At 42.2% G+C, this 9,953-nt stretch overlaps 1 pseudogene; it reads right to left on the reverse strand.

Moving 5' to 3' along the window:
• Nucleotides 1-6,881: 6,881 nt before the first annotated feature.
• Nucleotides 6,882-8,014, reverse strand: LOC112393409 (growth hormone-inducible transmembrane protein pseudogene; annotated as a pseudogene).
• Nucleotides 8,015-9,953: the final 1,939 nt, after the last annotated feature.

Genomic DNA, 9,953 nt, shown 5'->3' on the forward strand with positions numbered 1-9,953 from the left:
TCTATAGCAAATATGTACATTAGTATATAAAGCTATGGTGAGTAAGGCAGTGTGGTACTGACAGTGGGATAGACAAATACTTTAATGGAACAGAACCCAGAAATAGATCTGTGTATAAAACATGTCAGAGGTGGCATGACAAGTCATCAGGGAAATGATGAACCAGTTAACAAATGGGACTGCAGCAATTAGTTACTTATATGGTAAAATTTCAGAGGCATTCCTATTAAAAACAGGAACTAAAAAAGGAAATCTGAAGGGTGAACTTTATGGTATGTGAATTATATCTCAATGAAGCTGTTGAAGTCTGCTATCAGTGCTTTTACTCAACTTTGTCCTGGCATAAAATGAATATAATGAGAGGAAATGTAAATGAGAGGCATAAGAATCAGAAAGGAAGACTAAACCATAATATACAGACAGTGATAATCCACATAGAAAAATCTAAGAGAATCTATACAAATTAGAATAAGAAAGTTCTCCACAGTTGCTGGATACAAGATCAGTTACAAATATTGATGATGTTTCTACACACCATTTGTAACCAGTTAGGGAACATTACAGGAAAAAATTTCAGTTTCAATAGGAGCAAAATGTATAAGTGCATAGGAATAAACTTAATATAAGATACACTAATATACCATATTCCAGGATGAGAACATCCAATATGGTAAAGATGCATATTGCCTCCAGGTTAATCTGTGAGTTTAATGCAATTTCAATAAAAATCCCAATCAGGTATGTGTGTGTGTGTGGTATCTGACAATTGATGGTAAAATCCATGTAGGAGAGCAAAAGCCAAGAATAACCAAGAAGTGTTAAGAAAAACAAGCCAGGGAGATTTGTGTTAGCAGTAATTAAGTAATTAAGACTGTGCCATATGGCAAAGAGACAGGCACATAAACCAGGGAACACAACAGAAACCCAGAAACAGATCCATGTTTAAAACATAGCTGTATTTTGGGAATTCCCTGGCAGTCTAGTGGTTAGGACTCTGCACTTCCACTGCAGGGGGCACAGGCTCTATCCCTGGTCCCGGAACTAAGATCCTGCAAGCTGCGTGGCCAAAAAAAAAAAAAAAAAAAAAAAAAAAAAGGCAGTACTTTAAGGTATCTGGAGTGAAAAATCAAAGGGGAAATGATGAACTAGTTAATCCATTATTTAAAATTGGTTATATATACATGAAAATAGATTCCTATACTATATAATAGGATTATAAAATAAATTCAAGGTGAATTAAACATCTAAAGCTGGAAAAGCAAAACTTTAAAAAGAACGAAATAATGCCATTTGCAGCAACATGGATGGACCTGGAGATTATTATACTAAGTGAAGTAAGCCAGACAAAGACAAATATCACATGATGCCACTTACATGCTGAATCTAAAAAAAAAAAAAAAAAAGTGATACAAATGCACTTATTTACAAAACAGAAACAGACTCACAGACCTGGAAGACAAAGGGGAAAGGTAAGGGGGGAGGGATAAATTGGGAGTTTGGGACTGACATGTACACACTACTATATTTAAAATAGATAACCAACAAGGACCTACTGTATAGCACAGGGAACTCTGCTCAATATTCTATAATAACCTAAATGGGAAAAGAATTTGAAAAAGAATAGATACATGTATATATATATAACTGAATCACTTTGCTGTACACCTGAAACTAACACAACATTGTTAATCAACTATACTCCAATTTAAAATAAAAATTCAAAATAAAAAGAGTTGGGGGCTTCCCTGGTGGCGCAGTGGTTCAGAGTCCGCCTGCCGATGCAGGGGACGCGGGTTCGTGCCCCGGTCCCGGAGGATCCCACATGCCACGGAACGACTGGGCCCATGGGCCATAGCCGCTGAGCCTGCACGTCCAGAGCCTGTGCTCTGCAACGGAAGAGGCCACGGCGGTGAGAGACCCGCGTACCGCAAAAAAATAAAAAATAAAAAGAGTTGGGAGGAAGTTCTTAAGATAAGCTACAAAAATACAAACAATAAAGAACAAGGTTAAGTTTAAGTACATTAAAATTTTTTTAACATCTTTATTGGAGTATAATTGCTTTACAATGGTGCGTTAGTTTCTGCTTTATAACAAAGTGAATCAGTTATACATATACATATATCCCCATGTCTCTTCCCTCTTGCGTCTCCCTCCCACCCTCCCTATCCCACCCCTCTAGGTGGTCACAAACCACCTAGCTGATCTCCCTGTGCTATGTGGCTGCTTCCCACTAGCTATCTATTTTACGTTTGGTAGTATATATATGTCTGTGCCACTCTCTCACTTTGTCACAGCTTACCCTTCCCCCTCCCCATATCCTCAAGTCCATGCTCTAGTAGGTCTGTGTCTTTATTCCCGTCTTACCCCTAGGTTCTTCATGACATTTTTTTGTTTCTTAGATTCCATATATATGTGTTAGCATACGGTATTTGTTTTTCTCCTTCTGACTTACTTCACTCTGTATGACAGACTCTAGGTCTATCACATTAAAATTTTAAAAATTATGTTTTTTATTTCCTCAATATTATTCCTCAGTAATATTTTTACTGAGGGCATGCTGAAAAGTTTTGATATCACAAAAGATTTGTCTTATTAAATGGGAATATCACTCCACCTCTCTTTAATAAAAGGTGACCACATATATTATGGAATTTGAAAAAACTTCATAACTTTAAAGAATGAAACACTTTATTTAAACAAAATTAATAGAAGCTGCAGATTGGATGAAAATGTTTGTAACAAATATAAACCAAAAAAGAATTAATACCCAAAATAAATAAAGAACTCTTCCAATAAGACAACCCAAGAGAACAATGGGCAAAGACAAAGAATCCTTAACTTCACTCCAGTCCACTGTATAAGTTGTCCGTGCACTAACTCTATCGAGTGCCTTTCACAAAGATTACAATATGAACGGTGCCCCCTAGAGTTGTGCAGTGTACAGCCTTTACACTAAAAGATGCAGACTTGCACTATACAGTTGGTGGCCTTATGAAATGCAAAGGAAAGTAAACTCTGGTTTATTTTTTCACACTCATCAGACTGGCTAAAGATTCAACATATAAAATGTTAGGGAGGATATGAAACATCTGGAATCCTCATAAACTGCTGTGTGGGTGTAAATTGGTGCCATCACACTGGAAAGCAATCTGACAATATTCAGTAAAGTTGAAGATGCAGATAACCCATGACCTAGCAAATTCCATGTCTAGGTATATATCCTAGAAATATCCCCACCCATGTACAAGAGACATGTACAAGAATGATCACTGCAGCCTTGTCTATATGAGCCAAGAATTGGAAACAGACCTAATGTCTGGCAACAGGAGAACGGAAGGATAATATGTGGTACAGCCATACAAAGGAATACTATATAGCAGTTAAAATGAATGTACTAGAACTACATATGTTAACATAAATAAATCTCCAAAATGGTGCTGATGAATGAAAAAAGCAAGATGCAGAAGTATATTCAGCATATCATTTCTATAAAGTTTAAAAACATGGAAAACAATTCTAAGTATTGCTCACAGATATAAAGTTATGTAATAAAAGTATAACCATGCAATTCAGGGTGGTGGTTACCTAATGGAAGGAGGGGAACAGTATCAGGGAGGGGTCAATGTGGGGTTTCAAATATAGCTAGTCATGTTTTATTTCTCCAGAAAATAAAAACCTGAAGCAAATATAGCAAAATATTTACTGCTGTTATTTTTTTTTATTGTTATGTTTGAACTATTAAATAACTTTTTAAGTTACATCAGTGAGAACAGGGATTGGGTCCTTCTCAAAGAACAGCACACGGGTGCCTCCAATTTCTCACTCCCCTTCACTCCTCAGCCCAGGAGAGGCCAGCTTCTACTTCCCTGACCCTGCGTTTGCTGAGGGTACCAAAAATAACCTTGTCCGCCCAGCTGAGGGGCTGGAGGGGAACCACGAGGTTCTTAATTCTTACCTTCCTTGTCTCTCTTTTAATATATTCTACACTCCAGATTAGTCCCTCTTTGAAGCTCCTAGTTGCCTTTCTCCTGATTTTCCTCTGGCCTCTTGGTCACACTCCTTCCTGTGCTTCTCCACCTACTCCTGAACTCTTCATGTTCCCCAGGGTTCAGTCCAGGGTCCTCTTTTCTTCTCATTCTCTACACATTCTCCTTGGATGGTTTTATCCTAACCCGTGTCTTTAAAGACCTCCTATAAATGACTCCAAAATCTTGATCCTCAGTCCATATCTCTCCTGAGCCCCAAGCCAGTCCTTCCAAATGCCCCCTCTTAGGTCCTTGGCCAGCAGTATCACAGAAATCCCAACTGTCTGAGCTCATCGTCCCCTGCCTGCAACTCCTGACACTGACCCCTTCCCCAGCCCAGAGGAGCTCCTCTTCCTGGATCCCCTTTCCTCATATACAGCACCCCCTTCCCTCCTCTCACCCACACAGGAACCTGAGAGCCATCCTCAATGCTCCCTCAATCCTCATCCCCTACCGCAGTCAGCCAATCAGCCTCACCAGCCTCTGCATATTTCTCAAGTCAGTCCCCTCCCAATGGCTCCTAAAACTGTTATTGTCTGGGCCTCATCATTTCTCTTCTTATTATTATAGTAATCCCCCAACTGTGGTCTCCCTGCCACCATCCCTGTCCCTGACTAATCCATCCTCCTTGTTACAGAGGAGAGCGATATCGCTAAAATGCAACTTCCATCCCAATACCCTTTCCTCAAAAATCCTTTAAGTGGCGAGTCATTGGGATAAAACCATTCTCCTTTGCAGGACTCAAAAGTCCTCACCCACTTGCCCCGAGTGCCTCTCCAACCCCTCCCACACTCCCCCAGCCCAGCCACGCAGTGCTGTCATCTTTGGCCTTTGCATACGTTGATTCTCTACCTCAAATACCCTTCTCTCAAAGCTGTCCCTACATGCGCCACCAGTTTCTCTTTGTTTGCTTCCCCTTCACCTCTGAGCAAGTATACCTGGGCCTATGAGATCTTCCTGTGCCCCTTCCTCTCCCAAGTTGGGAATTAGACCTCTATCATGGCCATCCTTGTGTTCCCTGCAAAGTCACTTTCCCACCTTCCCTATCAGTCAAGGAGTTAACAAGAGGACCAACCCCGCTCCTTGTATTTCAGGTGCACAGCACAAAGCCTGATATACTGATGGTTTCAGAAGCTATATGACAGGTCCACCTGGAACTGAGAGCCTACCTAACAAGTGCTAATGCATCTTAATGTTGCAGCAGTGGCTGAAATACGTAAAATATGTACTGTAGCCACACAGAAGGCATGGGGCAGGTATGTGCACCAGGGCACCAATTCCAAACGGGGCCCAAGCATCTCCTTCAAGGAGAATTTAGAAGGAGGTAATGTAAGTGTTCTTATTATCAAAAGCCTCACTCTTCATTAGGCTGAACGGTAGAATGCTTTAAAAAGCACAATTGGGGATTTTATTTTTTTATTTTTAAAATTTTTTCTGGCTAGAACCTTTATTATTTCAGAAATAGGCATCCTATGTAACTTGAGGTGGGTAGAATAGTTATTTATGGATTACTGTAGTAAGTATTTGTCAAAACACCAAGTATCTCAATAATCATACACATTTCATTCATAAGAACTTACAGAAATAACTCTTTTGTGTCAAGAAACTTATAAATAATGGTCTATGGAGGAGAGAAGGAGAATTCTGCTAGGGGAACTCTAAGTGAAGCATTTTCTCCATTACATTTTTGATTGATATAGTTCATGAAAGAAGCCTCGCTTTGCCTTCCTTTTTTTTAGTGATTCCTCTGAGAGGGAATGCAAGAAACTAAATCTGAGGGGGAAAACTGCTTTCATAATCTCAAGTGTAAACCACGAATAGGTTTTTCTGATAAAAGCTTTAAAGCCTGAAGAGATAAGAAAGGCAAGCATGTATTCCTTTAAACATTTCAATAAATTTGCAAAAATATTCAGCAACTATGCACGTATTGTTTGTATACTTAAAAATGCAACAATTTTCATGCTTCGAATATTTTTTCCTGAGTGTTTTAAGTGTTTGAAGCATGTTTTGTTCTAGACAATTCAAAAGTAAGACTTACACACACACATAATATATACAACAGGAATTCTCCACATGATTAGCATTGTGGACTCTCCTAACAGTGTCAAACAATGAGAAGCCAAACGTGATCACATCCACATCGTAAGGAGAGCCTGGAGAATCACCTAGGCCTTTGTTTTCTGCTCAGTGCTTCTAATACGTTCAGCAGATGTACGGCCATGACTTGTTTCCAAACATCCAGACCCCCTCACTGGCTCACCACAATTACACGAGTGCTAAGTTCTAAGTATTCAAAGAAAGACTGCAGGTGTCGCTTTACTTCTCTCTGGTCCCATTACCAAACCCCTACATCACTTATGACGTTACTTGTTAATATTTTGCAATCCAAAATGAAAAATGCAGGTACACAAGTTTGCTAAATTTCATTTAACCAAATAAATTTAAAAATAGATAAAATACTTAAATTCATGCAACACAAAACTTGGTTTGCATATTCATTTGAACATTTTAGAATTACTCAAACATGAGAATTGAAAATGTGTGTGCAATTTGGAAGAGAACTACTGAATTTATTCTCCAGAAGAAAAAGCAGACCTGAAGCATCACATTACTGGAACACCTGAAATGTTGACAAGTTCTTACCTTCTAAACTTCAACGAAAGCTGCTTGCACAAACTATTTAAAGAATGTCTGCCCCGGGCTTCCCTGGTGGCGCAGTGGTTGAGAGTCCGCCTGCCGATGCAGGGGACACGGGTTCGTGCCCTGCTCTGGGAAGGTCCCACATGCCGTGTAGCAGCCAGGCCCATGAGCCATAGCCGCTAAGCCTGCGAGTCCGGAGCCTGCGCTCCGCGACGGGAGAGGCCACCAACGGTGAGAGGCCCGCGTACCGGAAAAAAAAAAAAAAAAAAGAATATCTGCCCCTATTAAACAAGCCAGATATCTGATGTATGAAGGAAGTCAGAAGCTGAGTCACTTCATTTCTTTCTGTTGACTCTAGTTGCCAGAATACTGGCAACTCGCATCCATGTAGATTCCCAGCATCGAATTGATGGGATCATATTTTTGAACTCCATACACTGGTACTACTTCTGCTCGCTTGATTACTTTCTGTGTATCATACAGAAGAAACACGCTGAAAAGAACTAATCCACCATAAATTGTCAGTGAGTACAGAGTGGCACCAGCCACAGTGGTAAGTGGAAGAAACATAGATCCTAGTGAGGACACAAAGACGACACCCAGGCCCATGCCCAGGGGTGCTCCCATGTTCAAAAACTTCTCACTGGGTGCACATATGGCCACAGTGGAGAGGCCTCCCACAATACCAGCTGTGTACCATGCAGCTGTGATGAGAAGAGGCGCCCCCTAATATTGTCAGAGGAGCCACCACTGCACCCATCACACCAGAATGTAGTAACCAAGCAAGATGCTTTGGGCCTGGGCTCTGGTCATATGATATCGACTGGACCAGCACTCCAGCTCCAATCATGGCTGCAAAGGTTGCACCAATTGTCACCCAAGAGCCTCTCATCATGAAGTTCATGAGGGCAGGAGTTCTGCTCACTGCCAGGGCAGACAAAGCTGTTATGCCGATACTTCCTGCTAAGTACATATAGGTGGTATGAATTCTATCCTTCACATACTGAGGCCAAATTTCAGCTTCTTCAATAGCTCCAATCTCATTAGACATTCCCAAGCCATAGTAGCACAAAGCTCTAAGACCAACAGCAGCCCCTTCAGCAATCTTCCCATCTGATCAATTTTAAGTATTTTTTCCAATGATGGTTCCAAAGCTGCCTCCTTGAGTTCTTGGCTAGTTTTCCCACGCCAAATTCCAATTCTTGTCCTGGTGGCATATTCCCTGCTGGGTGTTAAGAGCCATTGATTTTTCGTGATGGAATTCTTCACAACAGGGGGGGCCTTGGTGAAAGCTGGTGGAAAACCCTGGAAGGTAGTGTCCGGAGACACACAAGTCTTGCGGCCAGCATGGTGGTGCACCAGGTTTACCAAGCAGATCGGAAACACTCAGTCCCTGGTCAACTCAAGCGCGCAGTTCCCCTTCCGGCCGGCGAAACACGACGACTACCACCTCCCGTGCCCTCCGCCCACCTCTTACTCAATTGTGGATTTTAAATTACCCCTTTCATCTTTATTTCCTCAGGGAGAAAAAAACAATCCTGGTGGTTGACATCAGGAAGGCGAGGCCACGGAGTTAGGTAGGAGGATCTACATATTTCTCTGTGATCAACAGCTCTGCTTCCTCACCTCCTTAGCTGCTGGAGACAGGCTGCTGCTTCCAGATGCGGGATGGGGTGGTGCACGCAAGCAAACGCCTGGTGCGCAGCAAGGGGCTCCACAAACATCTGCCCAACACGCTTCTCCTAAGGACGATCTCTTAACGTTTGTTAGCAAAAGTTCTGGAAATCAGGATCAGTAAACTGCAGAGTACCTTATAAGCGGCAGTGACAGACCAAGGCAGGAACTGCACACGCGGTAGGCAGCCCTCCTCATACCTGTGCTGAACAGTATCTCATCTCATCGCCACAACCCCACTGCCGGGGTGGTGTTGCCCTCATGTCAAAGGTGAGGATACTGACGCTCTGAAAATGCACTTACCCACCGAAGATCACACACTCAGTCCATTCTGGAGTCACAATTCAAACTCAAGTCTATGGCCAAAGTCCATCCTTGTTCTGCTAGACCAGAGGTTAGAAGCTGAAGGCCTGTGTCTACATGGACCCTAGACATGTATGTAAAAACACAACTTTCTTGCTTCTCTTCAAAAAATTCTGAAGATCTGGCAACAATCAGCCAGAACAAAATAATGGCTCCTCTTTGGACAAGGAACTTGCCAGTTCACTCCACCTACTTTTTAAAAAAAAATATTTATTTATCTATTCATTTATTTAGGCTGCACTGGGTCTTAGTTGAGGCATGTGGGCTTCTTAGTTGTGGCATGCATGCCGGATCTAGTTCCCCACCAGGGATCGAACCCGGGCCCCCTGCATTGGGAGCGTGGAGTCTTACCCACTGGACCACCAGGGAAGTCACTCACACCACCTACTTTTTAAACGTTTCCTACTCCTGGATATCTTTGGGCTTACAACCTTTGCACCATAGTTTATGTGCCATCCTTTATTTAGAACAGAATTCTTCCAAAGTACATGTAAGCAAAATACTAACCCCCATTGGTCAACCCCATCTTTCATGGGAGAGGCAAAGAGCTGGGCTGCACGATCTGCCTGTGTCGGCACAGGTGAGCAAACGGTGTCATCCGGACCTGTTGAGACTGTACTCCTGCTCCCTTGCCCCGAAGCCCGGTTTCTCCCGCTGCCAGCTGTTTTCTCAGCCCAGCAGTTACTGATGTGCTGGGATAGGAGGGCATTCACATACCACTGGGGAAATGAGGAAAAGTACAGCATGAAAATACCAACTGAAAAGGGACTCACTAGAGGTCAAAATAGTCCACTATAGCAGCAATAAAAAAGGAAGTTGATGAAATCTTTGGGGGGAGGGACAGGGAACATACATTGAGAAGAGCTCTTTGCTTTCTCTCAATTAATAGAAGCTAATTCAATTAAAACTGGGGCAGACTAGATTGAGGGTGCCTCTATTGCTGGGCAAAGCTCGGGTTGCCCACAGTTTAGTTCCGTTTTTTTTTTTTTTTTAATTTATTTGTTTACTTTTGGCTGCATTGGCTCTTCGTTGCTGTGCACGGGCTTTCTCTAGTTGTGGCAAGTGGGGGCTACTCTTCGTTGCGGTGCGAGGGCTTCTCATTGCAGTGGCTTATTTTGTTGTGAAGCATGGGCTTTAGGCACGTGGGCTTCAGTAGTTGTGGCATGGCCCACGGTTTAATTTCTCGGAGATTTCCTGAGAGGTTGCACATAAAGGTCTGTTGTTGAACTGAAGAAAGATGCTGGGAATAGG

The sequence above is a fragment of the Neophocaena asiaeorientalis genome, unplaced genomic scaffold (assembly GCF_003031525.2).
Source record: "Neophocaena asiaeorientalis asiaeorientalis breed wild unplaced genomic scaffold, Neophocaena_asiaeorientalis_V1.1 scaffold40, whole genome shotgun sequence".
Classification (NCBI taxonomy): Eukaryota; Metazoa; Chordata; class Mammalia; order Artiodactyla; family Phocoenidae; genus Neophocaena; species Neophocaena asiaeorientalis.